This window comes from Myodes glareolus, chromosome 12, assembly GCF_982192425.1.
Source record: "Myodes glareolus chromosome 12, mMyoGla1.1, whole genome shotgun sequence".
NCBI lineage: Eukaryota > Metazoa > Chordata > Mammalia > Rodentia > Cricetidae > Myodes > Myodes glareolus.
In genome coordinates, this window is record NC_142037.1 from 38,448,938 (window position 1) to 38,468,274 (window position 19,337).

Here is a 19,337-nt window from a genome sequence, read left to right on the forward strand (position 1 = left end):
GACAGCAAACACACCCCACCCCAAGAAAGGGCCCAGAGAGAAAGCAGTCGGGACCTTGCATTCTTGGAAGACCCAGCGAGTTTTATAATCTCTCAGAACAACTTTGATCTCTATAGCAACTTTGCTCTAAAACCTCTCAGACCCATAGCTGGCCCCTCACCCCTCGTTCCTGTCTTTGTGTTCGTACACTCCATTTTTGTGATTAATTCTGTGGCCACTTCCTGTCACCGTCTTCAGCTTCTGCAGGGCGCCTACCACAAAGAACAATCTGAAGATTACTTCTAAAGGGAAGCAACCGACAGCAAATAAGGAGATAAGAGCTGTGACCATCCTGCTAGCAAGCGCTCTGGGGTGGCCTTGGGTCAAGGGCTTTAATTCCTCTTTCTGTGAATGAAAGATAATGATATTTTCCTACCTCACCTGCAGGACTAATTAATGGCTGTGCTGCTCTCTGCGTTTAGAGATGAAAGGCTTCCGCTGCAAGCAGCATACATCACCAGCATCGTCCCATCACCCACGTCACGTTATCACCAGCATCATCTCATCAGCACCATCGGTGTCATCACCGTCACCACCAGAGCCACGAGCCCAGAAGATAAACGGTATGAAATTCCCACACCAAGCTTCTGAAAGTCTTTCTCTTTTTAAACCTTTCAGTCTCCTCTTTGTTTTTCTTTTTCATTAATTTATTTTTCTTTTCTGTCCATTGGTGCTTTGCCGTGAGTGTCAGGTCCCCTGGAACCGGAAATACAGACAGTTGCAAGCGGCCATGCGGCTGCTGGGAGTTGAACCTAGTACCTCTGGAAGAGCAGTCAGTGCTCTTAACCACTGAGCCATCACTCCAGCCCCTCAGTCTCCTCTTCTATACCTTTCCAAAGAGCCATCCAACTTCCCTCACTTCTGGGATCTCCCCTGCAGGGACTAAGTTCTGGGATCCCAGTTTTAGACACCCTAACTTTACTGTACCTTTCTTTCAACAACTGAGCCTGAACACTTAGGACAAGTTCCAAAGGAAAACTATAAAAAAGATGGATTGGGGGTAGGTGAAAGGAGCTTTGAGACACTTTCAGAAAGCTCAGGACTAAAAACAAACAAGCAAACAACCTCACCCCAGAATTTCTCACTAAATGACTAAAGTATTGTTTGCACCTGTGTGGAATTATGCAAAGGAACAGTACTCCTTCCAATGCAATATTCTATATCAGATCTCAACATGTCAGTTGCAACCCACACAGAGGTCAAATATCAGATATCCTGAATACCAGGTATTTATGTCATGATTCATAAGAGAGCAAAATTACAGTTATGAAGTAGCAGTGAAATAATTCTGTGGTTGGAGTCCTGACATAAAGCACTGTATTAAAGGTATGCAGCGTTAGGAAGGCTGAGGATCACTGTTCTAGATGGACCTTTCCATTCCTGAGAGCTTGTTAGTCTTTCAACTTAGTAAACTATTGAATTCTGGTGGAAAAAAATTACACTCCTCTTGGTGTACGAGCACATTTTCTGCTGCTATCACTAGCTGTTAGAGGCTAGATAATTTTTAACAAATAGAGTTTCTTTAACTCCTGGTTGTGGAAGGCTTGGCCTTGGAGATCCTTCAAAGGAGTGTGGATTTTTTTGAGTCTTCTTTCTGATGGGGTCTCTGCAGGGCAGACCAGAACATCCCAGAGCCAGAGGAACCATACAAGAGACAAAGCCAAACTGGTTTGTACCAGACCCACTCTTGGGATGAGACACTACTGTTTTAATAGATGAATCCATCATAAGGGCCTAGCCATCGTGACCTGGTCATTTCTTAACGACCCCACCTGGTCCTCCACTTCCCGAGGGGGATCAAATTTCAACAGGCATGTTGGTAGGATCTAAACAGTAGCAGCTGGCACACCAACATAGCGTTCTAGGCAGGTACCCTGAAATGAATTGGTGGCCACTTGCTGCACCCTCCTAATCACTCAGCCTAGTTTAGCCCACATCTTGGCTCCCCTGGGAATCCACCAACATGAACAGCTTGCTAAGACTTGTCGTTTATGGTTCAGGTACCGCTTGGCTCTAGATTGGAATTCAAAGGTGAAGTTGCTAAAAGACAGAAGAATTAGGCTAACTCAGCAACTCCTGCCATGCCTAGCCCCAGTGTATAATGGCCGGTTGCCTAAGGACACTAAAGTTGTGATTCAAACTTTTGGGGACTCAGATGCCTACCTGACCCTGGTGATAATCATCTGTACTTCCTTCTGTGTGCTGGGCATTGTTCTATTCCTTTTGTATAGAAAGAGTTATAATCCTCAAAGGACACAAGGAAGCAAATTCTACTATTGCCTCTAGTTTGCAGAAAACAAAGAGGCAAAGAGCTTAAAAGCCCAGTTCCCTCTGGGCAGCGACACCCTGGACAGGTAGTCATGCATGCTATAAGAAAGCTAGTTGGGCAAACTCTGGAGAGCAAGACAGTAAAGAACACCTCTCCACAGCCTCCGCTTCAGCTCCTGCCTCCACGTTCCGGCTTGAGTTCCCAATTTCCCTCCGTGAGTGACTGAGACGTGGAAGTGTAAACCAAACAAGCCCTTTGCTCACGGAGTTGGTTTTGGTCAGTGTTTAGTCACAACCACATGAACCAGGTCGCTGAGTCCCGAGAACTCTCTCAAGAGATGGAATAGAAGGTTTAACGTGTGACTTTAGAACAGGGGTTCTCAACCTATGGGTAATGACCCTTCTGGTTCAAAGACCCTGTCACAGGGGTCGCTTAAGACCATCAGGAATCACAAATATTTACATCACAGTTCATAACAGTAGCAAAATTACAGTTGTGAAGCAACAATGAAAATAATTTTGTGGTTGGGGGTCCCCACAACATGAGGAACTAACTGTATTAGAGGGTCACAGCACTAGGAGGATTGAGAATCACTGCTTTAGACATCTAGACACTTGCATGCCAAATAAATAAAGGAAAATTTAGACATAGTTTATCACAAAAGTTAACCCAAGTAGATCTCAGACCTACTTGTTAAAGAAATACTATAATATTCCTAGAAGACAATATAGAAAGATTGTAACTACTAGAGATTTGGTATAACTTTTTTTTAAGTCCAAGAACAATTTTATTAGTGCTTAAAAGAAACTCCCCAGGGCGAGCTATACATTTTGGCAGCTGCCTGGAGGAAGCAGAAATGACTTTTAAAAATGTAACAGCAAAGGCAGACTCCAAATCACTTCAACTCTCCTGAACGTTAAACCTTTCCTGAGACAGACACTGTTAGTTAAAAGAATAAAAAGCTAAGAATGGGTGGGAGACACTATTTACTATTTACTCGCAGTTGATAAAGAACTCAGTCCAAACGCTGCAAAGAATCCCTGAATCTCAACAGGGCATCCGATGAACCTCCAGGAGGTAGGAACTGACACCTTGCCAAACAAAATACAGAGAGAGCAAAGAGCAAGGGAAAAGGTGCCGAGTTGCCTGTCACTAAGGAACTGCTAATTAAAACTTCCAAGTGGTGCTACACCCCTGCTAGAATGGCTAAGATCCAAAGACACCTGCCAACGCTAACTGCTTGGCAAAGATGCGGAGGTGAAGCCTTCATTCACTGACAATAAGAGTATAAAACAGTAGAGCCACTTTCAACGGCAATGGCATGAACTGGAGTGGTTCAAAGTGCTTGTGCACAACTGTGGGGACCAAGGATCAGAGCTCAGATCCCAGCACCTATGTGAAAACTGATGTGGTTCTTTAACCCCAGCGCAGAGCAGGTGGGGCTTCCTGGCTGCCAGCCTATCTAGAAAACTTGAGCTCCAGGTTCAGCAAGAGACCCTGCCTTGAAAGAACAAAGTGTAGAGTGATAAAAAGACACCTGACACCTTCCTCAGGTCTTGGCACATGTGCACAGGCATGCACACTCATGTGCACACACCACACATGCACACCAGAAATGCATAGCATAACTTCTCTCTCTTTCTCTCTCTCTCTCTCACACACACACATACACACATACCATTCATTCCATGAACCTAAAACAAGACACAACAAAAAAGAAAAATACAGACCTACCTCCCTGTTGAACATAGGTGTAAAGTTTTTCAAAGCACTTGCAAACATAGTTGAAGAATACATTAAGAGGGTCTCAAACCACAACCAAATTGGTTTCCTACCAAGGATGCAAGGTTGATGAAATGCACACAAATTGTATATATATTATGTGGCACATGTTGTATAAATAGACATTAAGGGCAGAAGTCACATGGTTGTCTCAATATATGTAGAAACATAGTTTTATAATAGAAGTCATGCAGATATCAGGACTAGACAGACATGACTCAACAAAACAAAAACCATTTATAACAAATCTAGAGCTAGGATATTAAATGGGGAAAATTTGAGAGCATTTCCTCTAAGATCTGGAATTAAACAATTATGCTCTTTTCCCACAGTTGCTCCTCTGTTATTCATGTGGTACTCAGTCTGAGCTAGAGCAACAAAACAAATGGAACATATAAAGGGGTTCCAGATAAGAAAAAAGGAGTCCAGTTATCCCGATTTGCAGTCAGAATGATGTCACAGTTAAAAGATGCTACAGACTCCACCAGAAGATTTTCAGATGCTAACAAACCCTTCCAGTAGAGTTGGAAGATATAAAAACAACGTGCAAAAAAAAAAAAAAATCAGTATCTGTTTATAAACCAATAACAAACTTGCCCAGAAAAAGAAAAGAAATGTATTCCGTTCTCAATAGCTTCCCTTTAAAAATACCCAGGAATGGGGCTGGAGGGATGCTCAGCACTTGAGAGCACTGACTGCTCTTCCAGGGGACCCAGGTTCAGTTCCCAGCACCCACGTAGCAGCTCACACCTGTCTGTAACTCCAGTTCCAGGGCTTCTGACACCCTCACACAGGCAGACAGACATGCAGGCAAAACGTATGCATATAAAATAAAAATAAATTATTCTTAAAGACACCCAGTAACAAAGCTTAGGGAACAAAAGACTTGTATGAGGTAAACTTCTTAAGATCTATTTTGGGGCTGTGAGATAGCTCAGTAAGTAAAAGTGTCCACGCGCGCGCATGCACACACACACACACACACATATAAACACATGTGGAGGTTAAAGGACAGTCTCATATGTCAGTCATTGCCTTCCACCTTGTCTGAGACAGGATCTTTGTCATTCTCTGTCATCTACACACCACGCTAGCTCTCCTGCAAGCTTCCAAAAAGTCTCCTGTGTGTGCCTCCATCTTGCCATAGAAGCACAGGAGATTATTCTTCTGTGTCTAGTTTACATGGGTTCCAAGGATTTGAACTCAGGTCTTCATGCTTATGTGGCAAAGGCTTTACCCACTGTGCTAGCTAGTTTTATGTCAATTTGACACTAGAGTTAGTTGAAAGGTGGGGGGGGGGACCTCAATTGAAAAAAGACGCCTCCATAAAATTTGGCTGTCAGGCAATTTTTCTCAAGTAATGATTGGTGGAGAGGGCCCAGTACACTGTAGGTGGTGCCATCCCTGGGCTGGTGGTCCATGGGTGCTTTAAGAAAGCAGGTTGAGCAAGCCATGGGGAGCAAGTCAGTGATCAGGACCTCTCCATGGCCTCTGTTCCAGCTCCTGCCTCCAGGTTCTTGTCGTGTTTGAATTCCTGTCCTGACTTTCTTCAGTGATGGACCACCACGTGGAAGTGTAAGTCAAATGAGCCTTTTCCTCCCCAACTTGCTTTTGGTCATGGTGTTTTATCCCAGTAATAGAAGCCCTAATTAGGACCACCCCTGAGTCGCCTCTTCAGTCTGATGACGAGGTTTTTCCAAGCATAGCCATCTCTTTTGTATTTGTGTCTATGCACAAGTCCTGCAATTTACAGCATGGCTGGATTGCTGCAATTTGCTGTCCACGTCTCTCTCCTGTGCCAAAGAAATAAAAGTCAACATTACTGGCAGATTAGCAAATATAGAACAATAAGTAGACCAGTGTGTGGCAGAAAGGTGGCAACACATGTCATAGCCAGGCAGAGGCGATCCTTGAAAATCCTGTTGGCTCTGGTTCCTGGAGGAAGGAACAGTTTAGGGGCTTCCCCACAGGAATACTGAGAGTGGGGATTTTAATTCCGATTTTACAGTGAGGGATGTAACTCCATGGTGCAGAAGAAGCTTAACCGTGCAAAGGCCTGCCTACGACTTCACAATCCACAAGGGCTACCTCGCACCCAAGCTGTGGTTTTCACTCTCACAAACGGATAACTGAAAACTACCCACAGTGCTAAGTTCCTCCATCATCCACAGTCCTCAAACCCAATTATCCAGCATCCAGACATAGCCGCTGAACCTTGACTGGAAGCAACGGGAGATTTTTCTGCAGAACCTGGTCCAGCACCTTCCTTGTACTTTCTAAGACTCCTCGGTGCTTGCTGGGTTATCCAGACAGCTCATCCACATGTTATCTTCCAACAGCATCAGCAGGCAAATCCAGAGCTGAGTGAACTTATCTTAGAAATACTTTGGGACTTTGGAGATAGTTTGGTCGATAAAGGGCTTGCCTTGCAAATTTGAGAATCTGGGTTCTACCCTTGGGACCCATGTGAAAATGCAGAATATAATGGCCTGGTTTTAGTCCCAGCCCCAGGAAGGAAGAAATGGGCAGATCCCTGGGGTTTGCTGGTCAGTCAGCCTACACTACTTGTTGAGCTCCAGGCCAGTGAGAAACTTTTTCTCAAATAAACAAACAAACAAACAAATAAAACAAGGCTTGTGATGCATGCCTTTAATCCCAGCACTCCGGAAGCACAGGCAGGCGGATCTCTGAACTCCAAGCCAGCCTGATCTACAGAGTGAGTTTCAGGACAGTCAGGGCTACATAGAGAAACCCTGTCTCAAAAAAAGGCAAACCAAAACAAAAAACACAAAAGTTAAAGTGAACAGCTCCCTGGCAGCTACTGGAAGAATGGCAGATCTTCTGCCCTCCACATGATGCATGTGCACACACCTGTCCCTCCCGTGTGTGCTCACACACACACACACATATTCTATGAATACACAGAAAGAACAATAAATACTCTAATATTCCTTCTTAGTAAATACTGCTGAGGGGGAGCCACTTTCGAGCCACTATGACAGGAGCGTGGTTGGTGTGGGAATGCACACTAGAATCTCAGCACTCAGAAGGCCTAGACAGGAAGATGGAAAGCTTAAAGCCAATCTGGGCTACAAAGGGAGCCTTGTCTAAAATTAAAATAAATGAAAAGAGAAGGGGCAAAAGAGGGGAAGAATGGGGGAAGAATCGAGGGAGGAGAAGTGGGGAGAAAGGAAGGGAACAGAAGGGAGAGGAGCTTTAGAAGGCAGAGGCCTAGGACACAATCCAAGGTTGCTCTCTCTGTGTTTACATGTCTGAGAGCTGATACTTCTTACTTGCGTGCGTGCAGGAAGTTGCCTCAAAATGAAATTAGAATATTCTTAGCCTGCAGGTGGCTCTGGTAGCCACAAACAGATGGAAGTTCTGCAATGACTATGAAGTGGGTCAGGGCATTGCTTGTGGGGCGGCGGGAGACCATGTTGCTTTCTAAACGAAGACTCTGAAACCCGCAACAATTGCAATCAGTGGGAAAGTGGCTTCCTGGTCCTGAGTCTGCAGTACCCTAAGGAGACAGTTCAGGATTTGAGGAGTGGAGTTGGGGGTCAGCCAGGAGTCCCTAAGTTCTGTCAAGATTTCAGAGACATTTTTCAAAGACAAATGCATCATTCTCTTTTCTAAAAGGAAGTACATCAAACTCAGGGAAAGACTAAAGGCTGGTGTTATCTTTTATAATCGCATATGGATCTGTGGTAGAAAGACTATCTCCAACTTCAGCTGGTGAGATATGGCTCAGTGCTTGCTGACAAACCTAGGTACCTGAGTTCAAGCCCAAGAAGCCATGGAAAGATGGAAGGGCAAACTCACTCCCCTAAATTATCCTCCGACCACCACACATGTAGCAAGGTACACATATACATTCTCTCTCTCTCCTTCTCCCTCTTCCCCCCACCATAAAAAGTGAAAATAGAAGAATCATGTTTTTTTGGTTTTTTTTTTTATGTGTGCTGTGTGTGATGACAGACACATGCCTACAGGTTTAAGCTGTCTTTCTAATTATAACCATTAACCGTGTGGCTGGCCATGATGTGCGGGCCTGTTGCTCCATCACTTGGGAGGCTGAAACAGAAGGAATATAAGTCTGAGGCCACCTGGGCTACATAGCAAGTAACGGTACATCCTAAGCGACAAACAAGTCCATCATGGTTCGGTGATACCATCCTCAGGGGCAGCAGAGAGAGCTCTGCTTTTATCTTTCCTTTCCTGGTGAGACCCTAAATCCCATCTCCAAAGAGCTGTGTATACTGCAAGCCTGCATCTCTCCCTCCTAGGGGAACCCCACCAAAAATCCCTGGCTCTTCCAGATTGTCAGATCCCGAGATGGGAATATGAATCATTGCTGCAGCCCTGGGCTCCAGGCCTTGTCAGAGACCTAGATCCCAACCCACACTTGCAAGTCAGAATCCGCATTCTTAAAAGACTCTGCATTTATGAACCCCTGGTCTACACTGTGCTGTGTTTGAGATATGTCACCAACTTGTATGAGAGTTAAGACAGAGCCAGGACTACTACCAGGACTTTGCTGTCCTCTTTTGTGAAATGAGGAAGTGTTGAGTTTTGTTGGCACGAATCAAGGTGTCTGCAGTGCTGGGAAGCCCTGGAGGACAGTTGGTTTCTTGCCTGCCTTGATTTCAAAGGCCACCCACATCTCAAAGTCAGCCAAGGCCAGTCATGACTTCACTTCCTGTCACTACAACCTCTGCTTCTGTTGCCATAGCTCCTTCTCAGACTGACTCTCCTGCTCCTGGCTGTCACTCCTAAGGATTCTTGTGATTGCACTGGTGCACCTGGGGAGGCCAGGATAACCTCCCCCTTCTAGGCTGCTTTCTGTTGTGATGAGCACCCGAGACTTCGGTTCATAAAAAATGGGGGTTTATGTTGGTTCACAGTTCTGGAGACTGCCAATGCAAGATCAGGCAGCCACACCCGGGGAGGCCTGTGCTGTATCATTACGTGGATAAAAAGAAAAGTCAGTGGATGCATGCAGAAGGGACGGGCATGAGAGGGGGTTTTAACAACCACTCCCAGAGTCACTGACAGGAAAAACTTCACTGTTATCTTTCTGAACCACTAAGTCACACCAGAAGGCCCCACTTCCATTTGAACTTTAGAGGAAAGATCATATCCAACCATAGCGTTCCCTCTTACCACCAACTAATTAGCAGCATTTATCCATATAACATACATCATATATATCACATACATGGGCTCCAGGGGGTGTGGCATTGGTGACTTTAAGGGACCAGTGCTCTGCCTGCTATATCAATCACGTCATGAGGTTGTTACTTCATCTGGCAAATAGCACTGAGAAAGGTCAGTTATTTATTATTCTGTTGTTATTTTTGAGCTAAGCATCTCATTATGTAGCCCTGGCTGTCCTGGTCTTCCCAATGCTGCTCAGGTGGCTTCAATCACTCTCAACAATCCTCCTGCCTCCGCCTCCCAGGCACTGGGATTATAAACACATACCAGCACAGTGGGAAAACATTGCACTTTTGGGAGCCTATGGTTCAAAGACAGCCTGCTCTGCTCTCTGAAAGTACAGCACTTGGTGTGGTGGTTTGAAAGAAAATGGTCTCAAAGGGAGTGGCATTAATGAGTGGTGTGACTTTGTTGGAAGAAGTGTGTCACTGTGGAGGCGGGCTTTGAGGTCTCATATATGCTCAAGCCATGCCCAGTGAGACAGTTCACTTCCTTTTGCCTACAAGATGTAGAACTCTCAGCTACCTCTCTAGCACTATGTCTGCCTGCCTGCTGCCATGTCCCACCATGCTGATAATGGACTGAACCTCTGAAACTGTAAGAGAGCCACCACAGTTAAATGTTTTCCTTTATAGGAGTTGCAGTGGTCATGGTGTCTCTTCACAGCAGTAGAAACCCTAACTCAGACAGAAGGTGGTACCAGGCACAAGGGTATTGTTGGGATAGACCTGACCATGTTTTTATTTGAAGGACTATGCGACCATGAATTAGAAAAGCAGTTGAACGCGTTGAGTGCTGCTTCTGGACCATCCTAGCGGGAGCATGGAAGACAGAGGCACTGAGTGCGACCTGATGAACTGAGGGGGCCTGGTTCAAGATGTTTCAGAAGAGAAGAATGTTAGCATGTGGCTTCGAGACGGGTCTTGTGATAGTTTGGTGAAGAAAGTAGCCGCTTTTTGCCCTTGTCCAACGAGTCTGTCTGCCGCTAAAGTGAAGAGTTTAGGATTAATTCCCTTGGCAGAAGAAATCTCAACACAGCCTAGTGGAGACTCTGTTGTGTGGTTATTAGTGTTAACTCTAAGGAAGATATATAACAAAAAGGAGTAAGCTGAGCAGGTAGGAAAAGGAGCACCAGGAAGTGGAACGGAGCAAGTCCTGGTGTTCAAGGAGACAAACAGATTAAGAGATGGAATAAAAGGAGTGGTGAATTCTCTCCTATGGATGATGTCATAGGAGCATCGATCACATGGTCATTCTTCCATTCATTCGTTCACTCTGTGATGATTAATCTTCCTTGTCAAGTCAGCCAGATCTAGAACCACCTGTCTCCAGGCATGTTCTGTGAGGGTGTTTCCAGAAAAGATAAACTGAAGAGGGAAAACCCACCCTTAGAATGGACAGGACCATATGGTAGGCTAGAAGACTGAATAAAGGAACCGGCATTCATTCCTCTTTGCTTCCTAACTTCAGAAGTCATGTGACCAGCTGCCTCATGCCTCTCCACCCACCATCTGTCATGATGGTCTGTCCCCTCACAGTGGGAACCACAGTAAACCCTTACTTCCTGAAGTTGCTTCCATCGGGTTATTTTGTCTCAGTGACAAGGAATATATGCATTCCTTCAGTGAATAGTGAACCTCCACCATGAGCAAGGTGCTGGAGATACACCAGGGACCATGGCCTACTTCCTCAGAAATGCTGTAGATCTCTCTGTGGAAGTCAGAGGGAAGCTGACTGGCCTTGGGTCTCCCAACCTTTGATTCCACACAGCTACTTCAGCGTTTCCTGTTTCACACTCGGGGAGTTGACACTTCTCTAGTGCCTGACACGCAGGAAGCCCTTAGTTACAGGAACACAACAGCCTCTTAGTATCTGAAGACGGGGACAAGCCTTTTCCCAGCATTGCCTCCTCCGTGGGTCCCACCCCAGGTCCTTCAGGTTCTAATTGTGAAAGCATCTTTTGGCTCTTCTCAGGCCCCATCCACCGGCTCTGCTCCACACACATCCACCGTGCAGTAAACAGCTGCCTCTACTCTGCCAACTCTCCACTTCTGAGCCATGTCTGTTGCTCAGTTGGTCCTGTTTCTGAAATCTAGTTGGCCTCTCCTGCCATTTTTCTTTCTTCTGATCACTGGAGTTGTGTTCTTCCACCAACTGCAGGACTCCTTCAGCCAGGAAGCCCTGTTTGCCAGGGTGAGAAGAGGACTTACCACTTGTGCACACTCGTGTCCCCCACACCCTCATCTCAGAGCCATGCCGACACCCAACCCCCTCAGGCAGCCCAGCAGAGGCATCGGAAGCTGCTTGAAGGAGCTGTCTCAGCGTTTGCTTTCAACTTCTAATAACACCTGGCATTCGCTGCGCTGTTCACAAACCGCTTTGACAGGGCTGCATTTAATTTGAGCCTCCAACGCCCTTCTGAGGCAAGCAGGACAATGAATCCCATCCTGGCTCTGCAGCAGAGGAGCGGGGCTTAGACGGAGTCGGCCCCTCACGAAAATCCAGGGGCTCTAAAACTGCAGAAGCAGTTCCACAACCAGACTTAAGGCTAGCGCTTCCCTCCCGGTGGTCTGCTTCACCTACAACACTGTTCCCGAGGTTTCAGGACCTTAGGTCGGTTTTGCAGCTAAGCTTGTCAAAGGAAGCAAGGCAACAGTATTAATCCTGGCTTGGGGAAAATGGCTCCACCCTCCTCAATGTTTGCCACTGGTTCTGTTGGGAACCACAAACAAAGCTAGCACGGAGAAGACAAAGCTTCTACTTGTATTTCATTTTGAGTCCTCTTCCAAGCTCAAAGGGGGTTTGAGGGGGAGAAAAACCACATCGCTGTCTTTGTTACGTGATGCAATACCACAGGGAAATTATCCAGCTTGGCTACAGGAGGGCTTTTCCTCTGATGAAGTTGGGCAGCCATTTTGCAGTCAATGAAGACACTCAGCAAAAGCCACAGCAGAGCACTGACCGGCACAATGATTTTCCTCACCAACAAGTTTGATCTGGGCACAAGTACACACACAGACACACACACACACACACACACATGTTGTGGTTAATGCTCACTGCTCTCTGCTCTGGCTGATCAAGTTACATATGCACAGGCCGTTTATTCCATACGGGACTATTTGTCTTCTGGACTGTGTCTTCGCTAACTTGAGGGGTGCCATGATTTCCTTTCTAATGTTGTGGCCCTTTAATACAGTTCCTCACGTTGTGGGGACCCCCCCATCCATAAAATTATTTTCATAGTTACTTCATAACTGTAATTTTTGCTACTGTCATGAATCATAATGTAAATATCTGCTAGGCAAGAGATCTGATATGAGATCCCTGTGGGTTTGAGGCCCACAGGTTGAGAACTGCTACTGCGGGTGGTTATGGAAAAAGGCTTGGAGTTGGCTTCTCAGATGGACCAGTGGCCCTGGAAATTTCTACCCAGTCTACCCAAGCTAGCTAAAATCTTCCAGAGTCTCCTGTCCAGGGAGAGGTGGTCTTCCCTATGGAAGTGCACACTAGCGGGTTGTCCAATGCAAATGGTCAATCCTGAACCATACATACATACACACACACACACACACACACACACACACACACACACATCACATCACATATATTGTACAAACTAAACAGGTTATATTTAGAAATAAATATATGTATATTCATATACATAAATGTATTCAGCAACAATTATTTAAAAAGAGGCCATGAACTTGAAGGGGAGTGAGAAGCAGTATATGAGAGGGTTTGGGGAGAGAAAAGGGAAGGGAGAATTGCTATAATTGAATTATAATCTAAAATAATAAAGATTCTCCCATTCAAGAACAGTTTAGCTCTGCCACACACACTAAACCAGCTACCTAAAATAAGGCAGGTGCGAGCACCCCGGAGTTGCTTGACACAAAGCCTGGATGGCGACCAGGAGATCTGACCCATCTGGTCAGCCTTCTAACTCTCTAGTGACACAGTCATCCATCCCCAAACAGGCAGGCTACAGAAGCCATGACAACAGAGTCAGTTGTCCTTACACCGTCTAACATAGTTTCTCCACCTTAACACCGCTGCTATTTGCGGCAGCCTAACTCGTCACCGAGAGAACTGTCCTGTGTGTGCCCTGTAAAATGGTGAGCAATGTTCTTCATCTCCACTGGCTGGGTGCTATAGTTTAGATCTTGACTGTCCCCCTCAGGCCCCTCATCTTGGTGCTGATGGGAAGTGTAGAAATCTTCAGGAAATGGAAACTATTGGGAGGTCTGAAGTCACTGGGCATCCCTTGAAGCGACTTGTAGAACTCTTCTCTTTTGTTTCCAACTACAAGAGGAGCAGCCTTCTTTGGCCACATTCTCCCACTCCAATATTCTTTCCCTTTCCACAGGGACAAAGTGGCAAGCTTATTGACCATAGATTGAAACTTCCAAAACTGTGAGTCAAAATGACCTTTTCTCTTTTTTGTTTGTTTGGTTTTGGTTTTGGTTTTTTTGGGGACAGACCCTTACTCTGTAGCTCTGACTGTCCTGGAATTCACTGTGTAGACTAGGATGACCTAGAGCTCACAGAGATCTGTCTGCCTCTGCCTCTAAGTGCTGGGATTAAAGGCATGGGCCACTATGTCTATCCCTTTTTTATATTAATTATATTGAGTGCTTTGTTACAGTGATAAAAAGCTGACTAACACCCCAGTTTATTCCACAAAATTGCAACAGGCGAAAATCTCCTGGGACATGTTCATCCCTGACTGATCTGCACTATATACTCCCATAGCACAGTATAAAATGAGTTACCGTGCAGACTGCATCCATCAGTCTAAAATTGCTGCAAACATCCCCCACCCCCTTCTTCCTCTTTGTCTCTCTTGTATCTCACTAATTGGGCCAGGCTAATGTTCGGCTGACAGTTCTCCTGCCTTAGCCTCCCACATGCTGGGATTACAGGGTACGCTGCCACACCTAACACATTTAACCATTTCATACTTAGCAATTGCACAAATGGCCGTAATGCAAGCATCGGTTAGTTATGTGCAGAAAACTAGAATCTATTGTGGATAGTGGCAGCCTTGTTTCTCTGAGCTCTATCGCCCCTTCCTCTGGTGGGAACCTCCTTTAGTTTTCCTTTTCCCTCGCAGGGCAGGCTTCTAAGATAAGCTTGCTTTGCTGTTTGTTTTCATTTTCTTTCGCCTAAATAAGGACTTGCACCCAGAAGGGCAAGCTGCGGAGTCAGTATTTACAGAGCCTCTCAAAGTGTCTGCTATCGTTGTCATAACAGAGCAGGTCAGGAACCCAAAGGGGAAGCAAACCAAGACAAGGAATATGCATCCGCCTTCATTTCCCGTGGTCTCATTGTCAGTCCTTGCTGGGATAGCAGGATTTTTTTTTTTCATGAGTCGTTATTGCTGGTGACCCAAGTAAAGGGAAAACATACATTTGTCAAACTTTATTTGTGAGTAAAATACTGGAAAGTCCTTCTACCTTTGCAGCTGTGGCTGTAGGACCGGCAGCTGTGTATCAGAACTCCCTTTCAGCACCCTTCCTTGCTACAGGAGACCTAAAAGCAAACAGCATTTATTGCTCAGTTTCCTGGTGAGTCACACAGCCTATTAAGAGTGTAGCAAGGCAAGCTAGGATGACTAATGAAACAAATACAAGCCGGTCTCTTGTTTTGTTTTGTTTTGTTTTAATTAAAGAAAGTTTACTTGGCCTAATGTTAAGGTTCCTTTGGCTATAGTCCCTACCAGTTCGAACACTTGTCTTTAAATGTGATAATCACCATTAAGCAATTAAGGCAAGTCGGGTTTAGATACAAAGCAATTTGAAGAGTGCTGAAGAGACAGCCCAGTCAGTTAAAGTACAAAAGCGAAAGCCGGCTTAAATCCCCAGATCCCACCTTTAAACCAAAGGATGGAAAAAGTCTGGCTTGGTGGCCCTTAGTGCTGGGGGAAGTGGATGGCAGATCCCTAAGGCTCAGTGGCCAAGCAGCCAGTCTACCTAGTGAGTTCCAGGGTAAAGACAGACCCTGTCTCAGATAAAAAGGAGTCCAGTACCAGTGTACTCTGGCCATATCCATGAAAACACTCACGTGTGTGTGTGTATATGTGTGTGTGTGTGTGTGTGTGTGTGTGTGTGTGCACAATCTAAAGAATAGGACTGATAAATAAACACTTAATAGAAAAGTTAAAGCAATGAATACTCTTTTCTTTTCCAACAGTGGGATTCTGTCGCTGTTCTCCATCCCAGCAGAAGATTCTGATTTGTGAGTCTACCCCTAAATAAATAACCATCTATTATTCTCAAAAAAAAAAAAAAAAAGAAAGAAAGAAAAGAAAAAGAAAAGGAAAGAAAGAAATGAACACTCTTGCTTATCAATAGACCTGGGACCTAGGAATTGTTAAAGCAGGCAGGATTCTTAGAAGTTTCCTAGGCCAATCCTTATTTAGTTATTTATTTTGTAACTAATAGCCAAACGGAAGCCACACCTGGAATCTCTCAGGCCACCTGAACAGGAAGCCACATTTATGAATAAGTACGTCTGTTTCTACCTCCTCTTATCACATCTCTGGCGTGAGGGGTCTGAGGTTTCCTCCTCGAAGCATGCTGTTTCCTGCAGATAACGCAGCAGATCTCTCACCTCAGCACGCACTGCCTTTTCTATGCTGATGACATGGAGCAAGGAGATGCTCATCACCCCAAACTCTGCGGGCGGTGGCTTTGCTTTCTAGCACATCCCCCGCCATTGTGGGTTTGCTTAGCACAGCAAGATTGTGTATCAGAGGTTAGAGGCCATTTCCATGACCACTTCCATGCTGGGCCCTGAGGCCAGTGTCTGGCAGTTTAGATGCATTTCCTGCACGCTCCTTAACTCTGGTCTTGATGTCAAAGACACCAGAGGAGCAGGGGTCCAATAGTTGCTTAATTAGCTTTTACATATATTCCCTTCCCTGCTTTAAGTGTCTGTAAACTCATAGGTTTGGATATTAACCTGGTTCTAGATCCGTGACATATGATAACAATAAGCTATAAACAGAACTATAAACATGTTGGCAAATGTCAGTATTTATAGTGGATTTTTACACTTTTTTGGGTTAAATATTGCCATAAACAATGGAATTGACAACCTCTCCCCCACCCCTAAAAAAAAAAATCCAACATTTAAAGTTGGATTTCAAAGTCTTCAAGAAATGAATAAATAAGAGTTGTCACAATTAAGGTGCTTTACTCTTTCACAATTAAGGTGCTTAAAACTCGAGGCAATTCACCAAGTGAGCTCTGGCTGATGCAATGATTGTCCTACCCTGGGAGGGCCCCTAGGTCCATGTGAAGATAACTTCATCCAAAGGGAGTGGAACAGCATTTACGGAGTGACCACAAAGCTCCAGCGAATGGTAACCAAAGGGAAGAAGCTTACCTGGAGAGAAAGCCTTCCCGTGTCATTTCAGGCACAATAACAGGTCGGGTATTTCAAGGGACAAGTAAGGAGAAACATCAAGATCATGCGGAACAAAAAGACATTTCAGGATAAGCCAAAGAAAATAACACCTATTAAACTTCTCGGGCTAATCACCGCAGCATTACGCCCTATAATGTTGTTGGGGCTATTAGTATTAATAATAGTCATCATCATTTATGACGAGTGCAGCCTAGAGGACAGGTTTGCAGCAGCGAGAAGATGAACAGATAGACTTGAAAGGAAACCTCCACTGCGTTCTGGGATGCCACGCAGACTGCGCGCTCCAAGAACAAAGGCCTTCACCGCGTCGTTATCGTAAAATTACCACCCGAGCACATGCAAGACAGCTGTTCTCTTCCCAGCTCAGCTTCTGTAACTGAAGAAGATGACACTAACATAGCTGCCTTGGGTGACTAGAACAGCAGTGTGTGCTGGTTGGGAACCTACGTACTCTTCTTACTAATGTTTATCCTTTTTCAGAAGTATCTTGCCACTGTACTTAGAAATATATATATTGCATATGTATATGTGTATATATATAATAGAAATATTACGAGAAAATACAAAGCCCTATCAATAACTTTAGACAGCCCGTTAGTTCAAACTTTTACTGATATAATTGTAGAGTCCCAGGCAGCCATAAAACAATACGGATAATACTTTCTACCAGTTTCCCTGTTTCGCTACATAAGCAAGAAGCTGGCACTGGTTCAGCACACATCATATACTTATTTCTCTGGTTCAATATCTATTAATGTTTGTGTGCTTCACGTGTACACAAATGTTTTCATCATTTCACACATAGGACACTCCATTTCCATCGTGATTTGCCCTCTACCTTCTCACCCCCCACCCCAGTGCTATACATATATATATATATATATATATATATATATATATATATATATATATATATATGCAATAAAAGCACTCACCTTTCCCTCTCCCCCATCTATCACCCCTGGCAACTACTAATCTATCCTCCAAAACTGTGTCATGCAGAAATTGTTGCAGAAGCAGAACCATACAGTATGTGGCCTTTTCAGATTGGCTTTTACACTCACCATAAATACCCTAAAGATTTATCCAAGTTATTGCATTCAACAATTTTTTGGCTCATTTTAACTCTTGCATAATCATCCATTTATTGAAAGTCATGAGCTCCCTAGAGCCCAGTTATCCCACCACAGGAGGCCCTGAACTCCAACATAGTTGAAACACAAAACAAAAAACAAAATAAAACAAAAGTTAGAACCACCTATATGAAGATGATAGAGGTCCTTAAAGAGGAAATGAATAAATCCCTTAAAGAAAGCCAGGAAAACACAACCAAACAATTGGAGGAAATGAACAAATCCCTTAAGGATATCCAAAAAAATACAAACAATTGATGGAAACAAATAAAATCATTCAAGATCTGAAGATGGAAATAGAAGCAATAAAGGAATCACAAACTGAGGGAATCCTGGAAATGAAAAATTTAGGAATTTGAACAGGAGCTACAAAGGCAAGCTTCACCAACAGAACACAGAGATGGAGGAGGAAAGCTCAGGCTTTGAAGATACAGTAGAAGAAAAGGAAACACTGGCCAAAGAAAAGGTTAAATCTAAAAAATTCCTGACATAAAACATCCAGTAAATCTGGAACACAATGAAAAAAACTAAACCTAAGAATAATAGGAATAGAGAAAGACGAAGAATCCCAAGCTCAAAGATCCAGGAAGACTTTTTAACAAAATCATAGAAGAAAATTTTCTTAACCTAAATAAGGAGATGTCTATAAAGGTAGGAGAAGCATGCAGAACATCAAAGTCCCCTGGACCAGAAAAGAAAGTCTCCTCACCACATAATAATCAAAATACTAAACACACAGAACAACAACAACAAAAGAATATTAAAATCTGCAAGGGAGAAAGACCAAGTAATAAATAAAAGCAGATCTATTAGAATTACATCTGATTTCTCAGTGGAGACTCTAAAAGCCAGAAGGGTCTGGACAGATGTCCTGGAGACTCTAATAGACCACGGGTGCCAGCCCAGACCTGGCAAAATATTCAATCATTATAAATGGAGAAAATAAAATATTCCATGCTAAAACCAAATTTAAACAATATCTATCTACAAATACAGCCCTACAGAAGGTACTAGAAGGTTAACTATACCCATGAAAACACAGGAAATAATCTCACACCAGCAAAGCCAAGAGAAGAGACATACACACAGGAACACACACTACCACCACCACCACCACCAGCAACCACAAAATAACAGGAATCAGCAATCATTGGTCAGTCTTATCTGTCAGCATCAATGGTCTCATCCCCTCCTCCCAAAGGCACAGACAGGCAGAATGAATGTGAAAACAGGATCCATGTTTCTGCTGCATCCAAGACACACACCTCAACATTAAAGATAGACATTATCTCAGGGCAAAAGGTTGGGAAACGATATTCCAAGCAAATGAACCTAAGAAGAAAACTGGTGAAGACATTTTAACTTCTAACAAAATAGACTTCAAATCTAAATTAATCAAAAGAGTTGGGGAAGGATACTTCATAGTCATTCAGCAAAGGAAAAATCCACAAGATGACATTTTA

At 44.2% G+C, this 19,337-nt stretch overlaps 1 long non-coding RNA gene across 1 annotated transcript; it reads left to right on the forward strand.

The window, feature by feature from the left end:
* The first annotated feature begins 195 nt into the window (after positions 1–195).
* Positions 196–17,238, forward strand: LOC125392367 (uncharacterized). The gene is made up of 4 exons (XR_015739479.1): positions 196–602; positions 5,591–5,665; positions 15,503–15,547; positions 15,754–17,238. It is a non-coding gene; the product is annotated as an uncharacterized LOC125392367 (long non-coding RNA).
* Positions 17,239–19,337: the final 2,099 nt, after the last annotated feature.